Source organism: Schistocerca cancellata, chromosome 1 (assembly GCF_023864275.1).
Source record: "Schistocerca cancellata isolate TAMUIC-IGC-003103 chromosome 1, iqSchCanc2.1, whole genome shotgun sequence".
Lineage (NCBI taxonomy): Eukaryota > Metazoa > Arthropoda > Insecta > Orthoptera > Acrididae > Schistocerca > Schistocerca cancellata.
In genome coordinates, this window is record NC_064626.1 from 1,096,032,986 (window position 1) to 1,096,055,471 (window position 22,486).

Here is a 22,486-nt window from a genome sequence, read left to right on the forward strand (position 1 = left end):
ACTACTTTTGGAAATGTATCTATTGTTCCCAGCATGCTGCTAGCATATTAGAACATTGCATGCAGTGATATGAGACCTCGTAGTTGTTGACAACTGTGTACGCTATAAACAGCAAGAGAAACATAATAAAATTGTCGAAGGTTTGATTGTAACAAGATAACGGCAACGGTGTACCATTTGTTGCCCGAAACAACCAAAGATTTTCTGTGTGAGACAGATTTATGTTTTTACTGGCTTAGCCGCCCATTAGTCTTGTCAACCATTGAACGTTCTGAGGATATGGTCTTTCAACAAGAGACGTATCAACACCCTTCAGATTATTATCAGTTAAATGTCGACTAACACGGCAGTTACGTGCCAAGTAACATTTTGGCAACGTATCCAGTGAAACTGTGATTCGCTTCCACGAGTTCAGCATCAGGCATGACATTTTAATTCATTACTTCTTTATTACTAACTCTGTTCGCAACAATCCATATTTACCATTGAATATGGTGCAAAATTACAATGAAGGGAAAAAATCGCAACACCAAAAGATAATGTAGAGTCATTAATATTGTCGCGGTTATCTCGGATATTGTTTGATTATTTTCTTCACTGTTAGCGATTTGTGGCTTTAATTTCCTTCGCCGATAATAGATCACCACTTCTGGTATCATTTCTGCTACTGCGTTCGAGTAACACAGGTAAGTTGCACACCACATTGATGTCTGGTGGACTCTAAAAAAAAAAAAATGGTATGGGATACTGAACAATACAGCTTCTCAAGGTAAGTACATCGTCACTGCCTTCGAGTCCGTATGTTACGTTTGTTTAATGAGATTACATAAGCAGAAGTCTAATTTCTTATATTTATAATAACAGATAATCTAATACAAGGTAAAGCTATGTAGATTTTTACGTGTACACATGAACAACAGTTAGCAAACATTACAACATGCATTTTACAAAGCATTCATGAAAAAAAACGTATTTTCAACACACTCACCACAGAGAATTAACGTTCACGTCACATCCTATCTGTCGTACAGTTTACAAAAAATGTGCGAATATCGCACTGTCAGCTTCCTTGTATTTGTGCATTCTTTGGAGAACAAATGTTTATTATCTGAGTGCCTCTACACATTCCTTAATGAGAGCAGCAGGGTCAGTGATGCGATAAAGTAATTCATCTCGCGTATTCACGTATCGCTTGTCACCTCAGACTTTATCCAACCCTATAAATAAAAACCTAATGGAGTAAGGTCTGGCGATCTTGGTGCCCAGTTAATGGAATTACCACGACCTGTCTAGCGATTAGGATTAAGTCCGGGCCGCGCGGGATTAGCCGAGCGGTTTAAGGCGCTGCAGTCGTGGACTGTTCGGCTGGTCCCGGCGGAGGTTCAAGTCCTCGCTCTGGCATGTGTGTGTGTGTTTGTCCTTAGGATAATTTAGGATAAGTAGTGTGTAAGCTTAGGGCCTGATGACCTTAGCAGTTAAGTCCCATAAGATTTCACACACATTTGAATATTTTGATTAAGTCCGGTTGAGATGTTGCCTCGCACCTCTGGTAAAATGTGGAGATGCTCAGCCATGCTGCAAGTACACTGCAGTCCATGCGGCCAAAGGAATGTCCTCAAGATGTTCACAAGCGAATTCTCCAAAAAATACAAGTAATTCTGTCCCGTCATTCGCTCTTCTAAAATGACTCGGCCCATCAACATGTTATCGATCATGTCACAACAAACACTGATAGAGAAACGAACTTCGAAATTGGTTTCCACTGTAGCTTGTGGATTTTCCAGCGGCCACCGGTGATTGTTACGTGTGTCGTTGATTCCATGCCGTTTAAACGTGGCTTCATCAGTGTATAGTAAGTATTAAAGGAAGAAAATTACGATTGTCATTTAACCAGTGACACAATTCAAGTCGTGAGGAATTGTCACTAATATGAAGATTGTGGTACAAGTTTTCCACATGTGATGCGAGCCATACATGTGTTCATGGGTCACTGATCCTTGCAGAAAGTCGCCGTGTGCTGGTCGTAGGACTCGACTGCACCATTTCAACAATGTGTTGCTGCTCCTGCTTAGGTCGTTGAACAACGCCTTCAGGAAAAAATGGTAACTTGGAAGAATACCAATTTCACGCAATGTGCTGGAAACTCTGGTAAACATCTACGATTAGAAATTTGACGTGTCGGAAAGCGCCGACGGTAATCTTCGACAGCAGCAAGAACGCTACCATCGCGTAAATTGTAAACATTCACCACAACAGCGTCTTCTTCATTACTGTGAATGTGTGAAATTTTAATCAGCGAGTGTACAAACGTAGTTAACCGATGGTTCTCTCTGATACACTTTCATTGCCTCTCACTACTTCACTCACGACGTACCACACACAGCGAGCTAGTTTAATGGCAGAAAGACACCCAGAGAAAAGAAGTTGAAAGCGACAAGGTAGACTGAGTTCGAATAAAATATCAAAGAGGTTGAGTGGAAAAGAGGCATACGTGCCCGCCACTAGCCTAACAACAAATGTACATTAAATGTGTTCTACCTCGGAAACCATTCGGAATAGGGCACACGTCTAATTGAAGTTTTTTGCTTCAAATGACCATTCTTGTCACCCTGAGTATTGCCCGTTCCCTCTCGGACACCCTGTATACGGTGTCAATGACGTCAGATCATCTCGAGAAAAATGATGAATATCTTAAACTACTACAATACACACTGACATACGCACTACTAAAACTCTGATGGTTTAATACCCACGTTTTCACACGCTGAGCCTACACTGCGAAATAGAAATCATCATAACGTCATTTTCAGCAAGATTCTACATGTTAACTCTTACTCTAAAGCGTGAACACAGTTTATATATTAAAGTTTTAATTTTCATATTAATGTTTGTGAAAATTACAATGGTACTTCACAACACGTATCAGCAACGTGACAGTGCACAAACGATTAGAATGCAAAAATTATATGGTTTTCAGAATTCAACTACGAGTCTCGAAACGTTGTAGTATGGAATCAAATCTGAACCTCCATATTTTCATGAGGAGTCTCTGTCCGCCTTAATGTGCCAACAGTTGTTGGAGGAACATGACGAACACCCTGCAAATCAAAATAACCTAGATGCATTATGTCCAGTGGGCGACTTATCGGGCGAACCTGCGCACCAGTAGTAACCGTCGCTCTTCCACAAACGTTTGAGTATTCATCGACATCTAACACAGCCATCACGAGGTAGTTGCTATTAAGACTGCATTTAATATGTAAACCCCTTCTCAACCAGTCATCAGTCTGCTGACTGGTTTGATGGGGCCCACCACGAATTCCTCTCTTTGCCAACCTTTTCACCTCAGAGTACAAATTCCACCCTACATCCTCAATTATTGGCCGGCCGCGGTGGTCTAGTGGTTCTAGGCGCGCAGTCCGGAACCGCGGGACTGCTACGGTCGCAGGTTCGAATCCTGCCTCGGGCATGGATGTGTGTGATGTCCTTAGGTTAGTTAGGTTTAATTAGTTCTAAGTTCTAGGCGACTGATGACCTCAGAAGTTAAGTCGCATAGTGCTCAGAGCCATTTGAACCATTTGAACCTCAATTATTTGTTGGTTATACTCCAATCTCTGTCTTTCCCTATAGTTTCAGTCAGTTACAGCTCCCTCTAGTACCACTAAAGTTATTCTCTGATATCTTAACACATCGTACCATATTGCCCCTTCTTCTTGTCAGTGATTAACATACGTTTCTTTCTTCATCGATTCTGCGGAGAATTTCCTCATACCTTATCTTGTCAGTTAGCCTGATTTTCGACATCCTTCCATAGCAACGCACTTAAACGCTTCGATTCTCTTTTCCGATTTTCCCGCAGTCCATATCTCACTACCATACAATGCTGTGTTTGTTTTTCCCGCGTGTTGTTCGGGAGTGGAACATTAAAGAGAGTGAAGGTAGTTCGATGAACTCTCTGATAGACACTGAAGTGTGAATTACGGAGTAGTTATGTAGATGTCGATGTGGGTGCACAGTTTTAGTCCATCCGGAGATCCATCGCTCAGCGACCTTTAAATTAAAACACTTTGTGTTCGTAAATATGTGTCCAGTGCTACCGTGTAATGAGTAGCAATATTAGAAAATAGGTAGTTTCAAAATCCGACTTTGTCATACATGTAAAGGTCTTCTACCATTCATACCCACTAGCAGTTTGCGCCTTTGTCAGATGCGCAGGTTTGAAATGACAGAAGATTTTACTTCCTGTCAATTGTATGACGGCTTACCAGAGAGGACATTATCATCGTTGATAAAGAACGTCCGTCCTCAGAGACCAAAAACAGGAAAAGTTAACGTAATATTGGTAAACTGCAGGAGTATCCAGGGCAAGGTTCCTGAATTAGTATCTCTTATTGAAGGAAATAGTGCGCATATAGTATTAGGAACGGAAAGTTGGTTAAAACCGGAAGTGAACAGTAACGAAATCCTAGACACAGAATGGAATATATACCGCAAGGATAGGATAAACGCCAATGGTGGAGGAGTATTTATAGCAGTAAAGAATTCAATAATATCCAGTGAAGTTATTAGCGAATGCGAATGTGAAATAATCTGGGTTAAGCTAAGTATCAAAGGTGGGTCAGATATGATAGTCGGATGCTTCTATAGACCACCTGCATCAGCAACCGTAGTAGTTGAGCGCCTCAGAGAGAACCTGCAGAACGTCGTGAAGAAGTTTCGTGATCATACTATTGTAATAGGGGGAGACTTCAATCTACCAGGTATAGAATGGGATAGTCACACAATCAGAACTGGAGCCAGGGACAGAGACTCTTGTGACATTATCCTGACTGCCTTGTCCGAGAATTACTTCGAGCAGATAGTTAGAGAACCAACTCGTGAAGCTAACGTTTTAGACCTCATAGCAACAAATAGACCGGAACTTTTCGACTCCGTGAATGTAGAAGAGGGTATCAGTGATCATAAGTCAGTGGTTGCATCAATGACTACAAGTGTAATAAGAAATGCCAAGAAAGGAAGGAAAATATATTTGCTTAACAAGAGTGATAGGGCACAAATCGCAGAATATCTGAGTGACCACCATCAAACGTTCATTTCTGAGGAAGAGGATGTGGAACAAAAATGGAAAAAATTCAGAAACATCGTCCAGTACGCCTTAGATAAGTTCGTACCGACTAAGGTCCAAAGCGAGGGGAAAGATCCACCGTGGTATAACAATCATGTACGAAAGGTACTACGGAAACAAAGAAAGCTTCATCATAGGTTTAAGAGTAGTCGAATCATAGCTGATAAGGAAAAGCTGAACGAAGCGAAAAAGAGCGTAAAGAGAGCAATGAGAGAAGCATTCAACGAATTCGAACATAAAACATTGGCAAACAATCTAAACAAGAACCCTAAAATGTTTTGGTCATATGTAAAATCGGTAAGCGGATCTAAATCCCCTATTCAGTCACTCGTTGACCACGATGGCACCGAAACAGAGGACGACCGAAGAAAGGCAGAAATACTGAATTCAGTGTTCCGAAACTGTTTCACTGCGGAAAATCGTAACACGGTCCCTGACTTCAGCCGTCGCACGGACGCCAAAATGGAAAATATTGAAATAAACGATATCGGAATTGAAAAACAACTGCTATCACTTAGTAGCGGAAAAGCATCCGGACCAGACGAGATACCCTTAAGATTCTACAGTGATTATGCTAAAGAACTTGCCCCCTTTCTATCAGCAATTTATCGTAGATCGCTGGAAGAACGTAAAGTACCTAGCGACTGGAAGAAAGCGCAATCGTTCCCATTTTCAAGAAGGTTCATAAATCAGATGCGAATAATTATAGGCCTATTTCGCTTACGTCAATCTGTTGTAGAATAATGGAACATGTTTTGTGTTCTCGTATTATGACGTTCTTAGATAATACAAATCTCCTTCATCATAACCAACATGGATTCCGCAAACAGAGATCATGTGAAACTCAGCTCGCCCTATTTGCCCAAGAAATTCACAGTGCCGTAGACACTGGCGAGCAGATTGATGCCGTATTCCTGGACTTCAGGAAGGCATTTGATACGGTTCCGCACTTACGTTTAATGAAAAAAATACGAGCTTACGGAATATCGGACCAGGTTTGTGATTGGATTCAGGATTTCCTAGAAGAAAGAACACAACATGTCATTCTTAACGGTTCAAAATCTGCAGATGTAGAGGTAATTTCGGGAGTACCGCAAGGAAGCGTGATAGGACCTTTATTGTTTACAATATACATAAATGACTTAGTTGACAACATCGGTAGCTCCGTGAGGCTATTTGCAGATGACACGGTTGTCTACAAGAAAGTAGCAACATCAGAAGACTCGTACGTACTCCAGGAAGACCTGCAGAGGATTAATGCATGGTGCGACAGCTGGCAGCTTTCCCTAAACGTAGATAAATGTAATATAATGCGCATACATAGGGGCAGAAATCCATTCCAGTACGATTATGCCATAGGTGGTAAATCATTGGAAGCGGTAACGACCGTAAAATACTTAGGAGTTACTATCCGGAGCGATCTGAAGTGGAATGATCACATAAAACAAATAGTGGGAAAAGCAGGCGCCAGGTTGAGATTCATAGGAAGAATTCTAAGAAAATGTGACTCATCGACGAAAGAAGTAGCTTACAAAACGCTTGTTCGTCCGATTCTTGAGTATTGCTCATCAGTATGGGACCCTTACCAGGTTGGATTAATAGAAGAGATAGACATGATCCAGCGAAAAGCAGCGCGATTCGTCATGGGGACATTTAGTCAGCGCGAGAGCGTTACGGAGATGCTGAACAAGCTCCAGTGGCGGACACTTCAAGAAAGGCGTTACGCAATACGGAGAGGTTTATTATCGAAATTACGAGAGAGCACATTCCGGGAAGAGATGGGCAACATATTACTACCGCCCACATATATCTCGCGTAATGATCACAACGAAAAGATCCGAGAAATTAGAGCAAATACGGAGACTTACAAGCAGTCGTTCTTCCCACGCACAATTCGTGAATGGAACAGGGAAGGGGGGATCAGATAGTGGTACAATAAGTACCCTCCGCCACACACCGTAAGGTGGCTCGCGGAGTATAGATGTAGATGTAGATGTAGATGTATGGGTCTACAAGGGCAGTCTAAGGACGCTGGAAGATTATTGTTCTCTCCAAACGCCTACCCACAGCATTTCTACCTTTCGTGGATTTGCCATCTGTAAACACTTGCTGCCAATTAGGAAGAAACACAAATGTGTGAGCAGACGTTTCCATACTGGCGCCGTTGGATTGGAACTGTGTCCTAATAGTCCTAACTGTCTAATTTGAGCGACTGACGAGTTACTGGGATAGAGAAAACAAGACAGTGAAACTTCCCGGCAGATTAAAACTGTGTGACGAACCGAGACCCGAAAGCGGGACCTTTGCCTTTGCAAGTGCTCTACTATCTGAGCTACCCAACCACAACTCACGATCCGTCCTCACAGCTTCAATTCCGCCAGTCCCTCGTCTCGTATCTTCCAAACTTCACAGAAGCTATCCTGCAGACCTTGCACTCCTGTAAGAAAGGATATTGCGGAAACTTGCAGCGGAGTGTGTGCTCACATGAAACTTCCTGGCAGATTAAAACTGTGTGCCGGACCGAAACTCGAACTCGGGACCTTTGCCTTTCGCGGGCAAGTGCTCTGCCATCTGAACTACCCAGGGAGGTAGCAGACAATGTAGTAGTGGAACTGAAGCTGTGAGGAGGGGTCGTGAGGCTCGCTTGGGTACATCAGATGGTAGAGCACTTGCCCGCGAAAGGCAAAGGTCCCGAGTTCGAGTCTAGATCCGGCATACAGTTTTAATCTGCCAGGACGTTTCGTATCAGTGCACACTCCAAAGCAGAGTGAGAATTTCATTCGGCCACGTTAAGACACTACCTAGTTCAAAAAATGGTTCAAATGGCTCTATGTACTATGGGACTTAACATCATCAGTCCCCTAGACTTAGAACTACTTAAGCCTAACTAACCTAAGGACATCACACACATCCATGCCCGAGGCAGGATTCGAACCTGCGACCGTAGCAGCAGCGCGGTTCCGGACTGAAGCGCCTAGAGCCGTTAGGCCACAACCACTACCTAGTGACAGAAGCTAACAGTAGATGCCCGATACCTGGTGGATGTGCAGACAACGAACAACTATTTTTGTTTTAGTTCATCGGTCACTAGGCTTACGCACTACTTAATCTAGCTTAAACTAACTTACGCTAAGGACAACACACACACCCACGCCCGAGTGAGGACTCGAACCTCCGACGGGGTGAGCTTTGCTAACCGTGAAAAGACGCGTTACACCGCACGGCTATCCCGCGCGGCCGAAAAACTGTAACCCAGTAGAAACTTTTTAGGAAAGTTGCACTGTAGAGTTGTAGCAGTAGTACACACGGTTTCTGGCAGATTTAAACACTCAAGGTAAAATCTTCCACGTTGTGAGGCCTCTTCTTAAACAATCGTCGGTTAGCTGAACCTGAAACACCAGAAGACTCTCAGCAGAGGGTCTGAACGTCGATTGTGTAGGAAGAAACTGAAGAGGAATATGACGAACTAACAACCTGGAAGAGTTTACCACCAAGACAGCGGCCGCGAAAGGCTGTATACTTGCATGTAATTAAACATGCACGCAAGTAACGACAACAGTAAATTATTAAAAAGCTATAGGATGTGCATGGGCATTCAAATACGGAACTAGCAGCACCGACACTATCAACATCAAAAGAGGCTCAGTGTCTGCGTCCTTCGATTTGTATTCCGTTCAGGTCTTCCCACAAGGCCATTGTCACGTGCTGTCCCTACCCTTCTCCACAACAGCTATTGTCTTATCTCTAAAGTCGTCAATGTTGACAAGCACTATTATATTTGCCCTTTCTTACAATTTTAAGGCCATTTCCGTCGTCGCCTTTACTACTCCAACCGGTAGTTCAAACGAAATTCCGGATGTGTGGTGGGTTATTATTTAATCACATAGCATCAAAATAATTAGTCGATACGGCCAAATTGTTCCAAACTGGCGAACGCGTTGCAGCAGATGCCGAAGGTGAATGTCTGCTCTCTGTGTTCTAGTTAGTGTGTGGCACCATTATGTGTGCCATGGCTTCACGGAGCAAAACAGAAAGGATGCACTGCCAGACATAAATCTCCACTAGTTATTATTGCATAAATGGTACAGCAGACAGCTCAGGAGAGATCCCTGTGAAGGTGAAGTAGGGACTAGCGAAACATTCCTTCCCCTCTCTCCCTCCCACCCTCGCCTGTCAATGGACTGTCTTACTGTAAAAAAAAAAATATCGCCGCTACTAGACTTCGTTGTCAGCGTTGCTGTGCTTCACTGTTCGCTGTTTGTGGTCTCTCATTTTGAATGTACAGCTCCAATGGGAAAGGGGATAATTATAGTGAGAAATGGGTGGAGATATCATATTCCTATTGTATGGAAGAAACGGATAAGAAACCTGTATCACTGGCGTTATCTTAACTGAATAAAACGAAACGAGAATCGTAGTGAAACAACGCATTTCAGTATTAGTTATGTACGACTACACAGTAACAGTATTAATAATTATATACACAGCAGTTACCGATACCGTAAACACACAAATGAAAAATTTTACCAATATTATTCAGAAATATCGGTGTGCTGAAGAGGAGACAAAGTAATATATTTATATCATTAGAACCTCATTAAGTCACTCATTGTTACATTGTTGGCGTAATTTCATATATGTCAATGTCTTTAGAACGGAGTGTACCATTCTGTTCTAGAGCACATCACAGTACACACCTTACTCACTACCGCATTTATGTAGCACGCCCGCCGGCCGCGGTGGCCGTGCGGTTCTAGGCGCTTCAGTCTGGAAGCGCGAGACTGCTACGGTCGCAGGTTCGAATCCTGCCTCGGGCATGGATGTGTGTGATGTCCTTAGGTTAGTTAGGTTTAAGTAGTTCTAAGTTCTAGGGGACTGATGACCTCAGATGTTAAGTCCCATAGTGCTCAGAGCCATTTGAACAATTTTTTATAGCACGCCCTGTCCTCAGCGACAGACATTACTTCAAGAGCTTCCCTGTCAGTTTTGCCTATGGTACATCTTCTGTAATACTTTAATGCTAATGATAACAGTTTCTACTGGACATTGCGTGTTCTGGCGTCGTCTAGCGTGGGACCTTCTGCACAGCTAAAGGCCGCTAAGTCATCCGTCGTGGAAGAAGATCCTTGCTCTTTCTATTTTTCCACTACCGCCAAAATACGAAAACTTGCACAGCTGAAGACTAGTGGAAACCTCGCTAGGCAGGCATGTGAGCGCAGAATCCCCCAGTGCAGTCCTCTCTTTAGGAGACAGCGGCCTATGGAAAATGTATGCAGTGCGCCTTTTACATTACAAGGTGAGTGCCGGCATAATCCTCTGAGCAAGGGTTCGGCCAAGACCTTCTCACCCCATTTCTATCTGTAATGGCCTGGATCTCCAAGGTACGGTTAATATTATCAAACAAAATACGCCTCACATACGAGCCAAATGCAACACAAGACTGTACTGGAATGCATTCTTGGCAAACCTCTGCCTAGTAGCAAAGAAATCGGTTTATTTCTACAAACGCGCGGTAGGAGTAAGTCGTTCCAGACAGAATCCTAAAAACAACTCGATCTGCAGACAAAAGCTCTGGCTACGCTTTGAGTAAGCAAACGAATAATTTAAAAGGATAACAGCGGATTCTCAAGTGCAAGGGACGTGGGTCAGTAATAGAACTTGTGGAAAATATTGGCGAGCGTCGTCGCGCTTTTGTTGACATGAGCGCCGAGTATAAATAGCGGCGCTCATAAAGACAATGCGCTCGCCAGGGGGCCGGGCGAGCTGCCAGCGCGCCCGCCGGCCCCGCTGCCCTTCGCTGCGACCTCAGGGGCCGGCGGTGTCTGCTCCTCCGGAGACGCTTCGCGAATCTACACACACGTACGTAGTGTGGACTCTGCGCCAGAGAGTGTGGAATTACCCCATCACCGAACACACCATGTAAGACGACTAATCCTTTTACTCTAAGTCAAGTAAGCTCAACGGACAAAATGTTCAAATGTGTGTGAAATCTTATGGGACTTAACTGCTAAGGTCATCAGTCCCTAAGCTTACACACTACTTAACCTAATTTATCCTAACGACAAACACAAAAAAATGGGTCAAATGGCTCTGAGCACTATGGGACTCAACTTCTGAGGTCGTTAGTCCCGTAGAACTTAGAACTAGTTAAACCTAACTAACCTAAGGACATCACAAACATCCATGCCCGAGGCAGGATTCGAACCTGCGACCGTAGCGGTCTTGCGGTTCCAGACTGCAGCGCCTTTAACCGCACGGCCACTTTGGCCGGCCACAAACACACACACCCATGCTCGAGGGAGGACTCGAACCTCCGCCGGGATCAGCCGCACAGCCCGCATCTCGTGGTCGTGCGGTAGCGTTCTCGCTTCCCACGCCCGGGTTCCCGGGTTCGATTCCCGGCGGGATCAGGGATTTTCTCTGCCTCGTGATGGCTGGGTGTTGTGTGCTGTCCTTAGGTTAGTTAGGTTTAAGTCGTTCTAAGTTCTAGGGGACTGATGACCATAGATGTTAAATCCCATAGTGCTCAGAGCCATTTGAACCATCAGCCGCACAGTCCATGACTGCAGCGCCTCAGACCGCCCGGCTCTCAACGGCCAAAATAGTAGTCATTGCAGTAAGAGAGCACACTGGTTGCTTCGGAGTGCGATAAATGGTGTAGAACTGGTACCAGTCGGTTGTGCTGAATCAGCGCAGTAAGACTGGTGGACGCTGTCTACAAATAATGGTGTACCAGTCGCAAGCCATATAACGCGACATTAAGAACAGTGATTGTATAGGGCTCCTAACCATTAGGGAATGGACAGGAGAGTGATGCATTGTCAATGAGAATCGGTTTTTAAAGTTGACATGAATTAGTGGTGTCCGTGAATGCACGACCATCTCAACCAGTTTCCGAACGAGCATTGTGAAGGGACACTTGGAATCACGTAACTTACAAAATACATTGCTCACAGAGGCATATAAAGTTACACGTCTCCAATAATCCAGACAACACTGAAATTGAATAGCAGGTGACTTGAGGCATGTAGTGTGGTCTTCTTTCTCAAGAATAGCAGGTGACTTGAGGCCTTGGTCTTCTTTCTCAATGATGCGACTTATCGAGAGCACTAATGGCCTAATGAGGCGTTTAAGCCGCAGTGTGCGATGGGTTTTGTTCAGGCCGAAGATGGTCCTCTGTGATGTTTTGGGGCGATTTCCATATCCTGTCATTTAGGTTACCGTGGTTGCCATGCATGTGAACCGGGATGGTTATCTCAACTTTCTCGGGGACCAACTGTTGCCCTTTCTCTTACGTCTTCATGATGAGTATGTTACGGGCACTAGCGTCTTCCAGTATCACAACTCAGGATTGCACGAATACATTCCTGGGTTGACGGGCACTTAGGCACCCTATGGCGCAACTGGCCCACTAAAACATGGTATCTTCAATCGCACAGAAAACATCTAGGACTTTTAGGAATAGTGGGTGAAACGTATCAGTCAACATCCCCATAATTCGATAGCTCTAGGATATCTAATAATCAATGAGCGGCTTCAGCTGGACAAGAGATGCCTGAAGAAATGTGCAGACACTCTTGCTCGCCGAACTGAGATGAGGACAGAGGCGGTGTTACCCATTATTAACATGCTGTCTCCTGGGAGTGACTTAATCTTTTATTCGTTGGGCTTTGCTACGCTTATCGTAAGAAGCTAGTCAACGCTGTGCAGTGGACCAGAATTCGACCTCCGATCCTTGCCTTTCGTGAGCAGTGCGTTGCCATTCGACCACAAGTCACGGATCGACGCAAAGCTTCAACATGTTACTGGCTCTTCCCTCTCTTTCCAAACTCTATGTACGCTTCCTCATAACGTTGTAAGCCAAGCACTCCGTGAGATAGGATGTAGCGGGACGTCATGTATATTCACAGTCTCAGGATTCTGCTACGAATAAACTGTTTTACTATAAATGTAAATTTCGTGTGACTAGGGCCTCCCGTCGGGTAGACCATTCGCCGGGTGCAAGTCTTTCGATTTGACTCCACTTCGGTAACTTGCGCGTCGATGGGGATGAATTGATGATGATTACGACAACACAACACCCGGTCCCTGAGCGGAGAAAATCTCCAACCCAGCCGGGAATCGAACGCGGGCCCTTAGGATTGACATTCTGTCGCGCTGACCGCTCAGCTGGCGGGGGCGGACACTGTTTTACTGTGAGCAGCGTGTATGCTGCCTGCCGGCCCAGAATTCAAAGCTATTTCCCTCGCTTAATATCCGAGCATGTCTCAAGAATCGACACAAAGCTTCATACCATCAACACTATTTTCGATTAAAAATGCAAAGCCAGGAAAGATGACAAATAACGAAATTTTGCTTGTTATGCATACACTTTGGTGCATGAAGAGTACGTGATTGACACTACAGGTAATTTGGGGTATACAAGATGCTAAATGCAGCATACAGAGTTGCCATCTCTAGGAGAAATAATGGCTTCAACCTGGCGGGGTATCCAGCTTGGATGACACACAAAGCCGGCCGGAGTGTCCGAGCGGTTCTAGGCGCTACAGTCTGGAACCGCGCGACCGCTACGGTCGCAGGTTCGAATCCTGCCTCGGGTATGGATGTGTGTGATGTCCTTAGGTTGATTAGGTTTAAGTAGTTCTAAGTTCTAGGGGACTGATGATCTCAGAAGTTAAGTCCCATAGTGCTCAGAGCCATTTGAACCAATTTTTTGACACACAAGCCTACGTCAGTCATGCTGCTTCAGTTCTGTCCCAGCATTCCCTGGCGAGTGGTGCCGTGTCAGTCTCATGGGAAAACATAACAGGTGTTTTCATTGGATGATAGATCTGGATAACGTGATGATCAGGGTAACAGTCGAACATTTTCTGTATGGATGTACTTCAGGGCAGCACAGGCAACTATTCTGTTGTCTTGTTTAAAGATGATTCCACAGAGACCTCGAAGCTAGGGAACAATCACCAACCTTAATACACAGGCTCCGCGCTCCAAAAAAATGTAACCACTCAGAAGACAAGGTCGGTTCTCAACGTAACTTTGTACTCGTACATACCATGGCGGGTAAGTAAATGATTACAGTTGTTACTCTGTGACAGGCAGAACGGCCAGCAAAGAACATTATTGTTGTTCATGTTTAGTGTTGTTACCAGGCCCACGCCTGGTAGGATATAAAACGGGCGTGAACGGCGCCAGACATATCTTTTTGAGAGTGTTCCTAAGAAAGAGCTTAAGTCATATTTACTCTCAAAAAGGTGACAGAACTGAGATACAGAGCGTAGTAATATATCACTCACCTTTACTGACATCAGAGGGTTTGCTACAACATGTACTCAGTCCATGACCTGCAGGGAACCAAACAGTTTCCCAATGGCTACCAACATAGATAAAAAGTGCAAAAGATCTCTATTTTCCTATAAGCCATGAGCTGACATAGCCCTGTTTTCATTGTTTCTGTATTTCCCAAACGCATTCGAATCAGTAACGCACCGACTTCCACTAAAGAAAAAACGTTTGTAAGAGGAAGTGTCACTGGATAAAAATTTATCTCGACAGAAAATCAGTGTGTATCATAAACTGTAAGCAATCCTTAATGTATAAAAATGTAAAGTTTCATGTAGTAGCCATTGACAACATCATAATGAACCACACGTAAAATGCTGTATCATGTGGATACTTAGCAGCAGTAGTACGAGGGATATGGGTCAATCAGTAAAGCGAACTGCAAGTATCGATTAACTGTTAGGGTAATGGAAACTGAAGTTCACTTATGAAAGAGTGAGCTTACAAAACATGTTTACGATATAGTTGTCATACTGGTCTTATGCAAGAGGTTCCCACCACATCCAGCTAATAGGACAAATCGAGCACATGCGAAGAATGGCAGCGTAAATGGTCACTATCGTATTGGACGCAGAGGGACATACCTGAAGAATGACACCTAAAATTTTGCTGAAAAATGCCTTGAAATTTGCAGGAACCGGTTTTAATGTAGGAAACTACGAGTGTTGTTTAGTCACCGCGTTTCGCTCTCTTGGAGACTGTGAAAATGACATAGCACGAATAACAACTCGCACAGAGGTATATGAAGAAATATATTTGTACCATATTTCGATTTCACACAAAAATTAAGGGTGTGAGTAATGGTTTGTGTGTGTACATATTTCTTCACAATGAAGGGATACAGCACATGAAAATAGACAGAAAAAATACTATTTTCTAATATTAGCACGTAAAAAATCACAAGGTTTATATTTTCCGATTCCAGCAAGACCACAAAAAGACGACTGCAGGGCAAGAGAAGCTGAGTAACAGACACATAAAATAATAATGTAAGTCTTTGCACTTGATAATGTGAAAGGTATCTAGCTGTGCATGAATGAAACATAACTGGTACAATGTTTAATTATTCAAATCATGAATGATACTGTTCCGAGTTTTCAAAAAACACCAATTATGACGAATAAATTAAATAATACAGAGGCAGCATTGGGAAAAGGGCATCTCGGTACTTACACCTAACGTCACTAAATTCAATGCTTGAACCATGATAATCTGATGATTGATTAAAGGTCAATACTATACAATAATATACCATTTAGATTGCGTTTATTAGGTACTGGAACATCAAAACATCGTACTGTCGCATGGCACGTTCCGTCAGAATTTCCATCACGGACAGGCACATGACAGCAAAAACGAAAAGCTGTAAGTTACTCGAAGCTATATCGTGCAGCGTCAAGCATTGTTGTTATGGCAACCATGCCAACAAATCTTTAAGGAGTAGGCCGTCCGGGGATAATGATGCGACCTGCATGTGTTTAAGACACTCTCCAAGGGACTATACAGAAGTTCTGTAGGTGTTGTTTCATTATGCGATTTCACAGTTTTCGGAGATAGCAAACTGCTCGATCCTTTTCCAATTGAGATCCACGGACTCTCTTTTGGATTCAGGTCCAACAAATAGGCAGCTCGTCAGTTTTGTGATGCCCTCATGTTCCAGAGTCTTCGGTATTCCAACCTTGTTGTCCTCCACGGAAACTAAGTCAGAATCCACTGCAACATGCAAAAGGTGTACACATACTTCTATTATCTGTATACAATACATGGGATAGCAATATGCAGATAAACAGGATGCGTTAGTATCGCGTACACAAGGCATAAGTGCACTGGCGGTGCATTGGCGGAACTGTCGTTTGTACTCGGATTATTCGTGTGAAAAAGTTTCCGACATGCTTATGACCGCACGACGGGAAGTAACAGCTCTGAAAGTGGAATGTTGGTTGGAGCTAGAAGCATGGGACGTTCCATTTCTTAAATCGTTAGCGAACTCAATATTGAAAGATTCACAGTGTCAAGAGTGTTCCGAGAATAACAAAGTTCAGGCATTATCTCTCAACATGGACAAAGCAGTGACCAACGGTTTTCACTTAACGACCGAGAGCAGCGTAGTTTGCTTATAGTTGTCAATGCTAATAGACAAGCAACACTACGTGAAATGACCGCGGGAATCAATGTGGGACGTATCCGTTCGGACAGTGAGGAGAAAAGTTGATGTTAACAGGCTATGGCAGAGACGACCGACACGAGTACCTTTGCTAACAGCGCGATATCGCCCGCAGAGCCTCTCCTGGGCTCGTGACAATATCGTTTGGACGCTAGACGAGTGGAAACCTGTAACCTGGTCAGATGAGACCCGATTTCAGTTGATCAGAGCTGATGGCAAGGTTAGAGTGTGGCTCAGACCCCACGACGCGATGCACCCAAGCTGTTAATAAGACACTGTGCAAACCGGTGGTGGCTCCACAATTCTGTGGACTGTGTGTGTGTGGAAAGGATTGTGTCCTCTGGTACAGATGGACCGATCATTGACTGGAAATGGTTATGTTCACCTAATAATTGAGAGATCGATTCGTGCTCCAAATCCTGCAGCGGCAACACTTCCGCAATTATTGACGGCTATAATTACAGCATGGCTCACTATTTCTACAGAGGACTTCTAACGACTTGTGGAGTCCATGCCACGTCGATTGCTGCACTACCCTGGGCAAAAGGATGTCCGACAATATACGAGGAGGTGTCCCATGACTTTTGTCACCTCAGTGTAATACTTCCCCAGTGACCGATAATGTTGAGAAAATACACAGTTGTGCTATTGCAATGGTCATGGGATCCACTGAAATTGTTCTGCATCCATCTTTCTTCGACATTAGAAGGTACCATTCTGCAACACTTGTTACACTGGATCGGTATGCACCCAATTTTTCGTACTGTTGGTGTCAGTAACGATGTTCAGTACATTGGCGGAATCTGACTCGTCGGTAGACAATAATCAGGAGCACGAGAAGGCAGAAACAGGTTACTTGTTCCGAAGAGAACCATCTGTGATTAATGCACAACATAGGTAAGTAGAATCTTTTTGTTGGCGTACTTGGAAAGGACATTTGGACTACGTACTTGTTCTCTCTGCACGTTGTATACCACCCATCCCTCATAAGTTCAACGATGCACATACACACACACAAAGAACTGATCCCTTGTAAACAGCAGTTTTCGTTAGTGGTACGATTGCACTTTTTGTGACTCGAATCGCACTTGTTTCCGATGGCATTTCGACCCGTCACAAGGTTACCAACTACTCTTCCACGGTACAATCACTAAGATAACCGTTTTGGCTGTTTTCCTAGAGGATTAGTCCCTGTACACGCCAGTTGGTTAATTCAACCTTTGAATCTGAAATTTGTGCTGGAGATGAACGGCCCTGTTGGTGTGACGAAGCTAGTGAACTTCACATCATCATCGTTGCTTAGTACATGCAGGCTATGTCTTCCTTTTGTGTCTCGAAATACTTACTCATTCCCAGCTTTAGTATTCATATCACCTATAAGCATCCTCAAGAATCCGCTTGGGACGATATCCATCACTGCTTCAAGCTGCGCATGGAACTCATCTTTCACTTCAGTCATACTTTCTTCCTTGAGAGCACGACAGCTCACGAAAGTCACCTTGTTATGTTTTGCAGTCACCGTTAAGAAACAGACGCTTGGGCTGACAGACACAAACTCTGAAACATTAGTGACCAAGATCTTGTAATGCCAGCAGTTTCTGAATACTATGAATACCAGGGTGGTTTTCGGCTAGGGCGGTCAATAGTGGATCAAATGACGACTAACTGACAACCTCAGCTGCCGACAGGTGTTGTTGATATACCTCGATGTGGACAGCTGAAAATGTGTGCCCCGACCGGGACTCGATCCCGGGATCTCCTGCTTACATGGCAGACGCTCTATCCATTGTGGACAGTTGGTAATGTGAGTCTCACGGGAAGCGTGCAAGGGATAAGTCCCTGCAGTCGCGCTATTCATCTGTGTCCTCGGTGGCTCAGATGGATAGAGCGTCTGCCATGTAAGCAGGAGATCCAGGGTTCGAGTCCCGGTCGGGACACACATTTTCAGCTGTCCACATCGAGGTATATCAACAACACCTGTCGGCAGCTGAGGTTGTCAGTTAGTCTTCATTTATTCCAGGGAAAAGCTGCACGGTCATCAACAGTAACTGTTCTTTCGAGAGCACGTTACTGTCTTCGTATAAATAGTGGATCATATATTCGTTCTCTGCCGGCTGACCGAAAAACTGACGGAACACGAAACAGAGCTACACATTATGTTTGTTGATTTGAAGAAGACCATTGACTGCATACACCGCAAGAGCCTGTTCACTTGTCTAAGGGCGTTCAGGATGCCACAGAAACTCACCAGCCTGGTAAAGATCGGCCAGAGTGAAATACACAGTAAGATGGAGATGAAAAAGCGAGTAACAGATCATTCTGAAATTGCGACGTTCTCAAGCAAAGAGACAACTTACCCTGTTCAATTTTGCATTTGAGAAGATCATACGAGAGGCTTTTAAAGGCAACTTCGAAGGGGTCCAGTTCGAAGGAAGAAATCTGGCATATCTGCCCTACACAGAGGAACTGGAACAAATGACCAGCGCTCTGGGGGAGGCTGCCAGCAAATTTGGGCTACTGGTAAACGAAGCCAAGATGGGTTACCTGTTATGACTCGTCGACATGGTCAAGATACTAGACAACTTCAGTCCCCGTGGGTGGGAGACTGGTCCTACAAGACAGTACAGTGGGAGCGCTTACCTCGGAGAACCCGTCATGCGAAGTGGAGATCATGATCCAAGAAGGAAAATGATCCTTCTACAGCCTAACACAAAAGCTTCGGTCCAGATGTCTCTCGAGACAGTTCAAGATTCGGCTATATAAAATCTGATCCAATCCATGAGCCCAGGAGTGTCCCGAAAGTGGACTTTCATAAGCTTCTTTTATTTGAGACAAAAGTGTTGCTGAAGAACTTTGGTCCGATGTTGAACTCCAACACGGGGGAATGTAGGATCGGACACAACCAACAGTTAGATGAACTGAACCGAGATGCAAGTGCAGCAGGACTCATCAGAAGCAAGCCGCTAAGTGGGCTGGATATATGTCTCCGACGGAAGATGACAAGAGAGTACGTAAGCTCCTGGAATTCATCCTCTCAGGCAGGAAACTTGCGGGAAGGCCAAGGAAAAGGTGGAGGGATGGCCTCCACGATGACCAGCAACCGACAGATGAGTACGGATGGCAGACAGCAGCGATGGATAGAAGATGATGGAATAGGTAACATGCAGCAGCGCTCGTTCCGTTGGGCTTGATCACGTTAAAATAAAGAAAATAAAGTGAAATATTTTGTTTGGTCCTTTAAAGAGCACGTAGAACCACTGGCTGACTTTAGTCTTCATTTTCTTCGTGTCTTCCCAAAACTTGTTCATCCTGCCACTATTCGTCTATCGACTGTGTTTTAGTTTCAGACTTTATTCTGCTATTTTTTCAATTTTTATATCTTTATATTGCCCGTGTAGTTGCCAGTGAATCGACCGTGACGTGACTTCCTTGAGACCTTTTGGGTATTGGCTAGTCATCGTACTTTGGTTTCTTGGGACCCATTTTTGACGGTGAATATTTTCTTGGTTTGTCTTGAGTCGGCCAGTTTCGCTACATGTAGGTGAAATTTCCGACGTCTTTTCCGTGCAATGAAATTGTTTCAAGGAATGCAATCTTTCTGAACTTCTTCGCATTCAAATACCGTTTTGGATTTTTCTCACGCCTATTATACAAGAATCTCGTTTACCTGGGCCTCATTAATCTGGATTTCTGGTTTATGCTAACTCATTTTTTGTTTCGTTTCCCTATTTGTGATTCCACCACTTAACTTTGTGGCCGGCCAGAGTGGCCGTGCGGTTCTAGGCGCTACAGTCTGGAGCCGCGTGACCGCTACGGTCGCAGGTTCGAATCCTGCCTCGGGCATGGCTGTGTGTGATGTCCTTAGGTTAGTTAGGGGTAAGTAGTTCTAAGTTCTAGGGGACTGATGACCACAGCAGTTAAGTCCCATAGTGCTCAGAGCCGTTTGAACCATTTTTGAACTTAACTTTGTGAAATTGTCAACACCTCTTAATTCCTTGAAATGTTAGCAAACATTCCTAGTTGTTCGAATTTAGACAATAGTGACGTAGATACCTGGTTCCGGGCCGGCCGGAGTTGCCGAACGGTTCTAGGCGTTACAGTCTAGAACCGCGCGACCGCTACGGTCGCAGGTTCGAATCCTGCCTCGGGCATGGATGTGTGTGATGTCCTTAGGTTAGTTAGGGTTAAGTAGTTCTAAGTTCTTGGAGACTGATGACCTCAGAAGTTAAGTCCCATAGTGCTCAGAGCCATTTGAACCATTTTGAACCTGGTTCCGGAATGATAGTAATGCTGTTTACAGCATGATGAAATTTGTATTGCACATGTACTACGGAGAACGACAGTGGTGCCGAAGAGGACAACTAAAGGGGCGTTTCAGGAGAAGAAATAACGCCTCATGTGAAGGCAACGGCACAGGCGGGAAAACTACTAGTTTACATAGAAGGTCAGCCGGAAATAACTCCACGCGAACGGATGTTAGTGAAACGTCTAAGCGATCGTGCTCCTCTCGAAACTACTGATCTACACAGACCAAACTCGTCTTCTTCCTCGGCACAAACAAGCATAACATTTCAGTCTCAGGTGGAAGAAGGCGGAACACACAGGACGTTCCATTTGTCTAACAACCGCACGCATGGTGCATTAGATGGCAGGCAGTGAGAGCTCCGTTGCCCGGCGAATCGAATGTTGTGTCGCCCGCCTACTGTTGCGTTACTAAATTTAAAATATATGGAAATAAATTTTGTACTCACTCATCTCATGTAAGGAGGTGCTCGAGTGGCTGCCATTGTCTTCGACGTATTTCTGGTAGGTACTCAATAAATTATTCATCACACGATGTAATTCTGTTTCAGAAGCTGAATTAATTGACTCACGGATATTATCCTTGTCTTTTTGTAACGTGTGCGAATTTATTATTTACTCTTTATCCTTTAGTTGCTCCCCACAAATAGAAATCACAGGGGGTTAATCGTGACTACGAGCTGCCAGATATTGTTGCTAATGGCTTTGTCACGGACCACATCGTGAATTGCGTGCAAATAAATATTGGCCGTATGTGCCCTTGCCGAATCCTGTTGAAAAAACGCGAAGCTTCGGTCTCTTTCACTCAATTAACTGAAAAATGTTTGCAAAATATTTTGCATGTATGTTTCACAGTTAACTGTATCCATAAAAAAAACTAGGCGAGAACGCTACCGCAAGACCACGAGCTGCGGACCCTAGATTGAGTGATGATTAAAAAACACATATACCTGACTAAAAATGTTGCGAAGATTTCAGGCGACAGTTGTTTGCAGAAATGTATGTATCTGGAAAGCTTTTCAGGAACTAGGCGTGACTGGGAAGAATGGAAGTCTAAACATTGCATGGAAGAAAGGTGGAGTTGCTTTCTTAAGGAAACCGAAAATCTTGAACACAAATGCCAACTGTTAAAATTACGCGAGTATTTGTTTCCTATTCCCGCACACAACACCGCTATGGAAACAATATTTTCGCTGATGTCGGTCCAGTGGACTGATGAAAGAAATCGACTGCTGCCATAGACTGTGGATCAATCTAACAGTGCCAATTTAACAACAATCTAACTTCCTTGAAATTTTATAATACGAAAAAGGGAAAAAAGTCTCGTTGAAAAAGATCAAATCTTTCGAAAAATATGGTGTACCAACTACTTCTGCCGCAACAATTTCCATATAATTGTGTTCCAGACAAAAATACTTATGTTAAATAATTTCTACATCTCAGAGTGTCTCGACGAGGTCCCAGCCAGATACGGCAACCCTACGTGGCACCCATTCGCTCTGACTGCGTGACTCTAATGGCCGGCAAACACAACCCCACGCGCGCAGTCATCA

The 22,486-nt window shown here is 44.1% G+C and overlaps 1 protein-coding gene and 1 non-coding gene across 15 annotated transcripts in view; both read left to right on the forward strand.

Annotated features, from left to right (window-relative positions):
- LOC126091654 (serine-rich adhesin for platelets) overlaps positions 1 to 22,486 on the forward strand; it is a 443,990-nt gene that overhangs the window by 147,222 nt on the left and 274,282 nt on the right. The window lies entirely within an intron of this gene.
- Positions 18,494 to 18,568, forward strand: Trnat-ugu (transfer RNA threonine (anticodon UGU)). The gene has a single exon. It is a non-coding gene; the product is annotated as a tRNA-Thr (tRNA).